Genomic DNA, 11,461 nt, shown 5'->3' with positions numbered 1-11,461 from the left:
TGCGTGTTAATTCGCGGGTATGAAACTGTCAGCACAGCTTGTGTTGCAGCAGTGACACCAGATCTGTTACACAGACAGAGTTTTCCCCAAAGAGCAAAAATCATCTTTATCTTCTTTTTCTTTTCTCTTTTCTTTTCTTTTCTTTTCTTTTCTTTTCTTTTCTTTTCTTTTCTTTTCTTTTCTTTTCTTTTCTTTTCTTTTCTTTTCTTTTCTTTTTTTCTTTTCTTTTTTTCCTGCAAGGATGTATTGATGGCTCATGCTCACCATGCTTTATCCACCTGGGGCACCAGGTTCTTCTCTGAAGAGTTGCTTCCTAGACAGTTGGCCCCCAGCCTGTTCTGTAACATGGGGTTATTCCATTCTGGATACAAGACCTTGCACTACCTCTTCTTGACCTTCATGAGGTTCCTGTTAGCCCACTTCTCCAGCCTGTCCAGATGCCTCTGAATAGCAGCCCTGTCCTCCAGTAAACTGACCTCTCTCTTCAGTTTTCTGTTATTCMCAAACTTGTTGAGAGTACACTGTCCCAACATTCATGTCATTAATAAAGGTATTAATCAATATTGGTTCCAGTACTGATCCCTGAAGGACCCCACTAGCTACTCTCTGCCAGCTGGACTTTGCATTTTTTGCACTGATTACAACTTTTTTAGCTTGACAGTCCAGCCAATTTTCCATGACCCTTATTTTCCTGTTACCGAGTCTGCACTTCAGCAATCTGATGATAAGAAGACTGTGGGAAAGTGTGTCAAAGGCCTCACTCTAAAATCAAAGTGCACAACATCCACTGCCCTTTCCTCATCCACAATACCAGTCACCTCATTATAGAAATCAATGAGATGGTAGGGTGTATTTGACTTTGGTACACTCATGTTTGCTGTTCTCCATTCTATCATGTTTTTAGAAATGACTTCTAAGTGGATTTGCTCCACCACCTTTCTAGGGACTGAGGTGAGGCTGACCAACCTGTAGTTCCCTGGATCYCCCTTTCTGCTTTTCTTGAAGATGAGTGWAACATTTGCCTTTTCTTCAGGCCTTGGAAACCACTTGTTTGGCATAATCATTAAAAGATGTTGGAGAATGGCCTTGCAGTGACGTCTGCCAGGTCCTTCAACACCCTCAGGGATGTATCTATCTTGTTCTATGGGCTTGTGTATATCTAATTGGCTTTTCATTTTCCCTATTCATTTTCCAGTCCATCTAGTTTAATTTCTTTATTTTATGGTAGTGTCCAATATTTTAATTAGGACATATTAATCACTAGACTTAGGAAGATACTTTTGTGCATTTCTTTTTTTGGCTGGGAACAGTCGTTACAAAGGACACTAAGACACCATYCAAAATTTATGTGATCAAAACATTAAGTAAACCAATAGCATTTACCACCCTGGATCTTCTGTTGTCTCCCATCATCAGCTCTCTTGATTGATTTACAGATTAGAAAACCAGGACCTACTTTTGCTGAAAACAAGTAAGACTGAAGACAAAATGCTGAGACTTTCAAAATAAGTTATATATGATATCACTTTGTAGAGTAGCATCCTTAATCATCTCCCTCACTGGTGGCGGTAAGCCAGCAGAGTTATTCAGAAATAGTGTTCTAATTTCAAAGACCTCACGTAAGACTTTTATTATCAGTCTCCAAAACTGCCAACTTATCTGGAACTTGCCTTTGTAGCATATTTGTAAAATGTCATAAAACAGGCCAGTTGGCACCAAGTGAAGGCTGGAGACAGTTGGAATTAACTAACTATAATGCTTGTGAAGCAAGCGCACCTGTAGTTTGACCTCTCTGTCTATACGTGACCAGGAATGACTGGGAGAARTAAAGTGGAAAAAAAGAACAACCAAGAGGCAGGAAAAAAGACTCTAAGTCAGTTGGAGGAAAGGTGCAACCACAGAAAGCAGGTACATTGATATTAGTTGATGAATCCTTTTTGCCTGTGCTTCATCAGCTTGCTAGTCTGGGCAGTTCAGTCCATTTGAAGGTAAATAGCCAAAGCTTGGAGCAAAGGGGGTTGTTTACACTCAAGGCAATAGCTCTAGGCTGATTCACATAAGTGAAGAGTCTGGTTAATTTATATCTAGAGTCTGGTATACCCAAATTGTTAATTGAAAACCTAGATGTATTCAGTCAAACTGAGCAGAGTTGTGAGAATATGTTGGGAAACAGCCTCTGTAACCAGCTTGTAAAATTCTGATGTGAGAAGAGGATACAAGAAGATTCATTTTTAGGATAGAGAATCTGGTGCTGGGTTCCCAGGGAATGACTTAGCTACGACAAAATTCAGTCAGAGCAGTTGAAGCAACACAATGTTGATGCTTTTCCCAGCTACGTCCCCTAAGAACCTTATATAATCAACACCCAACCCAAACCCCAATGCAACTTCTTTTGCCCAACTTATAACATTTATCTGCATGCATGAAAAAATGTTATCAGGTGACAGAGCTAGTGGCATTGCTGTCTTTGGAGGCCTTTGCATACTGGTTGGACAACAGTTCAGATAACCAAGTGTCAGGAGTGGTGTAGGGTCAGGAATTGCCCCCATCTTAGGGCAGGGAGATGGACTTGACAAGTTATGAGAATATTTTCCATATGTATTTTCCTTATTGCTCTGAGCAATTTTTTAAAATAAAAGATGCTGCACAGACATTCACCAATTATCATTAGATGTTTCTTAATGAAATTAATAACTGCGTAGTTTTATGGAAAGACTGTGTTTGGATTTTGTGATTTCTGATGGATGTATTATTTTCTACAGACCAATATGGCTTCCCAGTGGCAGTGTGGTTTTATCATAACTTATCAGTTGTAGTGCTTTAGCTTTTTTTCTTAATGATGTTAAGAATAGCATTAATAACAGTATTGATGTTGATAGGTAGAATGTGTTTGTGATAAAAATAACATTAACTACTCTATTCAAATAATCCATGCCCACTGGGGAGTATTGGGATTACTTTGGACAATCAAAGACATGAAGTTTAGCAGCTGATTGTGCAAATCAGTTTTACTGGYATGTGGAAAATTTCAGAGCAATTGAAAATACTCACAGAGCATGATTAAAAACTTAAGGAAATTGTCTCATAGGGTGAAGTTTGAATTCTTTGTTGGCCTCGAGACAAAGTTCCTAAATACTCTATTGTTGTTTAAATTGCTTCTGAATATAGTCAATAGCTATTCATCTAAAAGCAGGAATGAAAAAAAAAGAAAGTATGAGATAAAGCAGGTGATCTGCTCTTTATCGTCTGATTGAAGTGTGTGGAAAGGGAAAAGTTATCTTTTCTTTCTAGAGTGGTGAGAGAATCCAGCTGAAACAGAATTTAAATGAAAGCATTTAAGAGCAGAGTTGTTTTATGCTCCTGGAATACTTCAGAAATAAGAATAAAGAAGACAAGTTTAGAGCTGGAAAACTTACTGAATTTAGCTGAGCAGCAACTCCAGGCTTGAATGTGGCCCACTGAGAGTTTATTAATCATGCTGGATAATTTTAAATATATATATGTARCATCAATGCACAACCATATGTAACTATACGATCTATGAATTAAGTATCTGAGTTTTTCTAAGTATTTACACACAATTACCAAAAATCATTTTTCTTCTCCTTCTCCTCCTTTGGGAGAAATACTTTGCTTAATTTATAGACTATTTGCCATGTTCATTTCTGTAWATATACATTTCTGTGGAAATTCAGAGAAAAGGCAAAAGAATGTGTTCTTTAACTTTAACTCAGAATGATTAGTTTAGTAGTGATTTTTCTTTTGAGACAATAAGTYCCATAGAATAATGGAGAGGAATAACTCCTACGGGAGGAATGTTAATACCTTCCTGAACAGAGCGGGTTAGAAACCCCTCTTAAACATAGACCTGGTGGTGGAACTGGACATTCTGTTAGGTAATAAATTTTTATGTTTAAAAAAGTTTCATGTGTGTAAAAATCAAAATGTTTCTTTCTATGGTTTGAGTTTGTCTTTTTAGTTTGTTAGACTATTTAAAATGCAGTATATATTACAAACTATTGTAAACACAGCATAACTAGATTCTAATCAGAAAATGTTCAAACGCAATGTTTTGACTTGGCAAAGATGCTTCATTTAAATTCTCTTCAAAAATAATGGAACAATATTTTCTAGTAAAGAAATGCTCCCTCAGAAAATGGTTTGCTTCTAAGTCTTTTGCTGTTGGAACCTGGCCACGTTATGGGTGGTCATGGGTGTACAATGTAGAAGCTAACTCACAAGTTGCATCCAGGTCTCTGAAACTTGAGATTGAACTTGAACTTAAAAATTGGTCCGGAAAGGGGAATCAATAGTTAATTTTTTCAAGATGTTTGCTGTTGCTAAGCTAAAGAACTGTTTTGTACCCATAGGAAATTTTTCTGATGTGTGATTTTGTTCTGTGATACAATGAGCTGAAATAATGCAAACTGCAGGTCTCAGTTGTGCCCAGTTTGTGTAACAGGATGGGCATAATATCTGGCTAACTACAGATAGGAGTGAATATGTTCAACCACTACTCCASAGTGGCTTTCCTGCTAGCATGCCTGAGGAAAGTGGTATAGAGATCCTTGCTGTGTACTTTTTAATTTTCTTTGGTGTGATTTGGACTGCTTGGTTACAAGACACACACTAAATGCATTTATAATATAGACAACAAAAGAAAAAAGAAAAGCCAGAATCTACAATAAACTAGGAATCTGCTTTGGGTGTTAAAGCACTGGTTTTAATTGTCAGGGAYAGGTGCTACTAACAGCCTAGTAGCTTCTATTTTTTCTCTCTCCACACATACCCAAAATAATAGCATTCTGAGAGTGATTTACATGTCATACGGGAAACCAAGGAATGGATGGAATAAAATCAAAAGTGCAATAATGCTCCCTGGCACAGGTATATATTACCTAAAACAACACACAGCGAGGATTTCAGGCATGGGTGCACAATGTGCATTCCACCTCAGAGGTCTGTCAGCTGCAGTCCCACTTACACCAGTACGGTGTCATCGCGGAAGAAAAATGACTCCCCCTTTTCACATTTCTTGCTTCTCTTTCCCATCCAGTATCCAGCCCAGCCTTTTACACCTTYGCAATACTCCTGTGAACAATGATACTGATCATATGCACTCAAGCCCTGAGTCAGCAAAGCACTTAAGTGTATAAAGACATGATTTATCTTGTTGAGTTTAATAGGATGCTTGAATGATACACTTGCCTTTGCTTTTTTTTTTTTTTTTTTTTTTTTTTTTTTTCCTGAATCAAGGTCTTACTCTCATGAGCGAAGCAGAGCTCTGCAATGAATTGCAACAACTGTAATGGGGTAATGGCCACATTTATCCTGCTATGATTAGTAAACCATAGTTTTATCAGATTCATGTGGATGGGGCCAGGCCAAGACTGGGCTGAGTGGTCACCTGCAGGGCAGAGTGGGTCAGGATCAGGCTTCTGATAAGTTCTTCTTTGATTAACTGCTGACAGATGATTATTTTACAATAGACAGCTAAAMCCAGAGCAACTGAATCCTGCTCTTTCTCTACCCAAATAAAATGTAGCCCCAGTTCTTTYAACATCAGTTTTGGGGATGAAATCCCAGAAGAACTAAAGAGAGGATGAAATTGCCTTTTAGTTCTTTGCAAATGTATTCAGCTGAGAGTATTTTACAGTTGTGCACTATTTTAGTGCCATTTTTAACAGGGAGTGAAAGAACTATAAATCATTYGAAGTTCTAGTAAACATTCAGAATTATAGCTAAACACCTCATTTCTTAATACAAGGGAAATTCTTCCTGATTTTCCCTTCACTTCTTTCTTTATTGTTAAAATTATTTCAAATTTTGATCCTATTTCAAACTTCTGCAAATAGAGTTGMAAAAATAAAGGATAAATTTCTTTCTTTGACTCCTTTTTACCAGACAAAATTTTCAGTAGATAATTGTTATGAATACACTTCTTGTAAGTTATACTACAGCTGAGTTTCTTTTACACACAAAACTACAATTGCTCCCTTAACAATGTGATTCATGAGACCAATAATAATGCAATCTCATTTTAGTTTTTTTAGGAACAGTTGCATTCAAAGTTGTGGCCAGCTACAAGGAGAAAGCTTATTGTCAGGACCTTGAGGGCACTGACTGACCTCCAGACTTGAACTTGGGCTTGCCCTGTCACACCTACCTGCCTGATGCCTGGGACTGGGGCTGCCTCCTCATGGGGTGGTGGGAYGGGTCCTGGCTGCAAGGCCAGGCCCTGCCACCGTGGGCAGCCCCTGCCGATACCAGTCCATGGAAGTCCACCACTGTCCCATGTGGTGTCTTGACAGTGGTATCCTTCTACTTGAGGTGAGTTATTCCCTTAGCCTGTGTGGAAGTGGGAATTCACTACTGCCCATGTCTACGCTCTCTGACTTCTGTGAGAGTCCTTTCACAAATCAGCATAGAATAACTAAAAAGTTTTCTACAGTTTCACTAACAATCAAATTCTTGTACTTGGATACAAAGAGTGTTTTGAACTTTAGTCAATGACATCCTCTGAATTTTGTCACTTATAAAATGGGTGGGTTTTTGAGCATCCTTTACTCTCCTTGGCTTGGTTTTCTCCTTGACTATGCTGACAAAGCAGCTAACCATTGAAATATTCTTGGCTGTGAACTATGCTCTTAGAAAACACATTTGATGTTCATATATGGTCTCTTGGCTGCTTTTGCTTATGCCCATCTGCTAGGATGGCGTGATGCCGACACGCAGCATGACATGCCAGTTTCTTTGGGCAAGGAGTGCCAACCAGCAATGGTTTCACACAGGCAAGCTACTGAATGCTTCGAGCACCATCTCTTTCGGAGGAATACTTTTTTTTTTCTTTCCTTTCTTTTTTTGTTTTTTGTTATAGGATTGCCACATTGTTGCCATATGGCTCTTGAAGCCATTGGTAGCTTTGTGTTCTAATACAATACTTGACTGTTGAGGAGGAACAGAAGAGGCTGAAGAGCACTTGAGCCTGGCAAGTAGATTTGGAAATATTGTCTGACTTAGATGCAGATGAAACACTGATTTTTTGAAATAAAATCTATGGATATGTTAAACAGGAACCCTGAGTGGTTCTGATTTTATGTATCTTCTYTTAAAGTGAGGAAAACAGAAATCCCAGCTCTGCGTGGCATAGAAGTGCTTGTCAGCAGGGATACATGGTGTGATCAGTTAATCACAAAGCTTCAGTGTTCCATGAACAGTCAATAACCAAATTAAATAATTCTGAGCACAAAGTTGTCTTGACAAAAGTGGAGGGCAGATGGGGACAGAAGCAAGGGTTCAGATCATAAAGAGGGAGGAATTTTAACACAGGATTTGGATTTGAAAAGAAATCAGTGAACTGGAGAAAAGTAGTAAGTCTTTCCAAGCAGTGCAACTTGAGACAAAACCAGAGGCTTTTTGCTATGCTGGTCGGTTATGGATGGATGAGAATGTGATGTTGAGGGTCTGAAGAGAAGAAAGAGAGCATAGAGTGGAATAATGCAGTTCGGACTTAAAGAACWCTATCACTTTAAACACACACACACAAAAAAATGGATTTAAGAAGTTTCTAAGGGGTTCATTTGGCAACAGTTTGCATATCTCTTCCATGATTTATAACTAGAGAAGAACTGGAGTTTCCTCTCTGCTTCAGGAGTGTTTTGCAGTCTCAAGGCTGCATAACTCTTTGCACATCTTGTTCTGCATCAGATGAGTGCTCTATTTTCTGTGCTGGAAAGGTGGAGCTGTCTTTTTCATTTAGACCAGAAATTTCATCCATTTCAATAATAGTATATTTGTTGTTGAGGAAAAGTTTATATTTTTGAACAAGAAKCAGTTTTTAGCAGAGAAAAAAAAATGATAAATTCCCCAAGCATAGTCAGATTCATTGGAGTGGCACAGCTAGATTCAGAGGACTGACTGAGTCGTAGCAATGCCTAGGGTAATAATGACACCAATATCGTCATTTCAGCTTCCTGTGCAATACAGAGAGAAATGCACACATGATGGCTGGGGTGGATTCACCCCCTTCACAGATATCTCTATGGCCCAGCCTGTCCTATAAAAAACACTTCTGATTTTTTCTTTTTTCAGTTTTTCGTATCTAAGTTCCCTTTTTCCTTTTCAAGATGATGGGCTTGATAACCTTGCTATCTGCCCCAACAATTCTCATTAAATAATTTATCACATTTAGGAGTTTCTGATATATTGGAAGCTTCTTGCTGAACTTGAACTCTCAAAATAAAATTTTTCCTTCCCTCTGAACCCGCTAAATCACAGCAGCTCTGTGGTTTCATCACTTCACTGGTATGTAAGAGACTTAGCTTCATGTCTTCTGCCTTGCTTACCTAGAGAATTTACAGTGTCTTTAGCAAGAAACATCAAAGGATAGCCACTACAGAACATATTATTTCTTAATAGAAAGTACCRATATGAGATGTCTGTTTTCAAATTATTCCTTCTAACTGGGAACCCACTAGACTAACAGCAATGTAAAGACATTAAGGGTTACATGGGACTTTTGATCATCTAAATTTTAGATTTAATCTAAATTTTAGATTTAAGTACTTATGATTTGTAAAACAATGTAATCACTAATTCCCAACAAGTATAGTCGGGGCTGAGCACCACAGTACCTTTGAGCTGTGTGGATCTGGGACATTAGRTGGTAGTTAGGCTCCCTTGTCCTCTTTATAAATCTTTACAAACCTTCTTCTTTGCAGGTTCCAACAATATCTAGCTCCTACTGGACATGACAAAGCCAATTAGGATGCAGTTGTAGAGAGAATAGTGGTGCTATTATAGCTGAGATTGCATGATAGTTTCCATTCTACAACCTTCTGAAGCTGAAACTGTCCAGGCTCTGCCCAAGAGTGGCCTTATTTCTGAAAATATACTCAATAATGGCTCAGCAATTTTACAATACGAGGAGAAAGAATACTTTTCCATTATAAAAATTAGACCTCACAACTTTTTTTAACAGTTATAAAGCCAAACTATCCAGTAATAAAAAGTTGGATGTTGGCATGGAAACCACCCTGTGAGGAGAAGGGCATTTGGGCTCATTTTTTTGGTCTTGTACCTTATGTAGCAATTTAGGCTTCTGCAAAGTTAAAAAAAAATGCACAGATATTCAAATAATTTTGAATCTCAATTTGAAGTAAGAGTTAAATATATTCACTCATTACTTTCATAAGCATTTTCATTATATTCACTTAATTGACTTAACCACAAAACAAGAAGCTGCTTCTATGCATCACGATGAGGCAACAGACAAAATATTTCCAAATATGATTTTCATATTCAAGAGAACTGAGAATTGATTGATTTACCATGGTGAGGGGAAAATTAGGTTAATGCTACAGCAGTAATTACTAGCCAAAAAAAAAAAAAAAAAAAAAAAAAAAAAAAAAAAAAAAAAAAAAAAAAAAAGCAGCATTTTCAATACTTACTGTTGTTTTAATTGGTCAGTATTAGGGAACCTACCTGAGGCAAGGCTGCTGCTGCTCCCTGCCCCCTATTCCAACCAGAGAGGCTGAACCTGTGTTCCCGGAAGGCACAAACACATATATAACACACATACTTTCGCACATGGTTGGCTACACAGATCAACGCAGACTGACACTCTCAGCATTCACTCAGAGGCACCACCTTTAGCCTCATCTCATCCTTCTCCTGATTAGGATGAAGGTATGTTAGTGGGAATATGCATACATATATATACATATGTATATATACTCATATACATACGTATGTATGTATGCATGTACAATCTGGGTCTCTCCAGAAGCTGGGCTTGTACACTCATCCACCCAGTAGGTCCCCTTAGATCCCCAGTCTCCCCAGTCCCAGGGCAGATGAGCTCCTGGAGCCTGCAGCCCCGCTCCAGCTGCTGGTACAGGGAGCTTTACATACATTAACACACACATGTGTGCACACACACACACTCCCTTTGGATCCCTCCAGCAACAGGACTTGGACACAAACCATCCAGTGGCTGAGCCTGGATCCTCACTCTTCCCGTGTGCCCTGTTCCCAGAGACACCTGCACACACACACGCACACACAAGTGGGTCTCAGTCAACCCCAGACCCATAGTCTCTTGGGCAGTTAGCCTGGATGCCCTGGTGCCTCTGGTAGCTACCTGCCTCTGCAGTCTCACCTCTAGAGACACACACACACACCTGGCTCCCAGGCCACTTCACCTGCTCACTCGTCTGGCTAGATATATGCTAATGCGTGCATGCTGAGTTGCTTCCGTTGCTTGTACCATGGACACATGGTTCCCTGTCTCATGCTCTTACTCTAGCTGCTGACACGTAGAGCTCCATATACACACACGCACACAGAATAGAGAGCTCCATATCCAGGAAAATAGTTAGAAATGGAGTTTAATTTGAATACAGGATAGGCTGTGCTGATCTGGCACAGGGTATGGCCAGACAAGTGTACTGACGAGGCCTGTTTGCAGATGACACCTTTTTAATGTCTTTATTCTTCTAGTTCCCCATGTTTGTTTCTCTCCAAACCACTTTGATCCCTCCCTTTGCTCATCTTTGGTTCCTTCCTTAAACATCTCATATTAAATCCCCAAAATGCTCTTTCCCTGCATCCCATGACATGTCTCATACCCATTAGGCAGTAAACCTCCTCCCTATCAAAAGCTGCTGCAGAAAGCTGCTCCTGTTGACTCATCTTGGGTTTCACACCTGGTCAATGGCATCAGTGGCTCTCCTGGGATAGCCCCAATTGCAGCTAGGACAGGAGCTCTTTTCTCTGACCAGGTTATTGGGGTTCCCCTAGTTGCCGTTGTCTCTGTGTGGTCCCTAGTGTGTTCATGGGTTAATCACTCTCCTGTGACGATCCTGGCAGTAGCAAGGTCAGGGTATTATTCAGGTTGCTGCACTTGCTGTTGTTCCTCTGTATTCCTCTGTGCATGTGCAGGTGAGCTTTTTATCATGTGACCCAATAGTCACAGTCATCCCTTTAATGTGCAGTGGCAGCTCTAGACTCCAAGACATGCAAAGGATGGTGTTTTTGTATTGAGTTGGGACATATTAACTTTCCACTGATAACATGGTACAAATTTGCATAGTTCCATCAAAGGTAATGGAACTACACCTAATTAAGCTGGGGAGCTGTCCTGTGGAAACAGCTACACTTTCAGCACATACAGTTATGCTGGCATGTCACTGATTTCCCCAATGCTTGTATTTGTGGCACCTTCATATCTACATCTACAGTGTCATTCATGGGAAGAGGACCAGGCAACAACAAGACTGAGAGATGCTCAAAGGTATTTCTGAAATATGGAGAGCTTTTTGAGTGCACAGGATGAGAACAAAGCACTCACAGCAGACTAGAAATGAATGATGCCTTCAGTGGAATTGCTGAAGCAAAAGAAATAGAAAGTCACGGGGAGCTGTGTTGTCTGGAAGACTAGGGATCACCCCAAGAATCTTCC

Source organism: Rhea americana, unplaced genomic scaffold (genome assembly GCF_003343005.1).
Source record: "Rhea americana isolate MKP2758 unplaced genomic scaffold, rheAme1 scaffold_208, whole genome shotgun sequence".
NCBI classification, from domain to species: domain Eukaryota; kingdom Metazoa; phylum Chordata; class Aves; order Rheiformes; family Rheidae; genus Rhea; species Rhea americana.
This window is presented reverse-complemented; position numbering follows the sequence as displayed.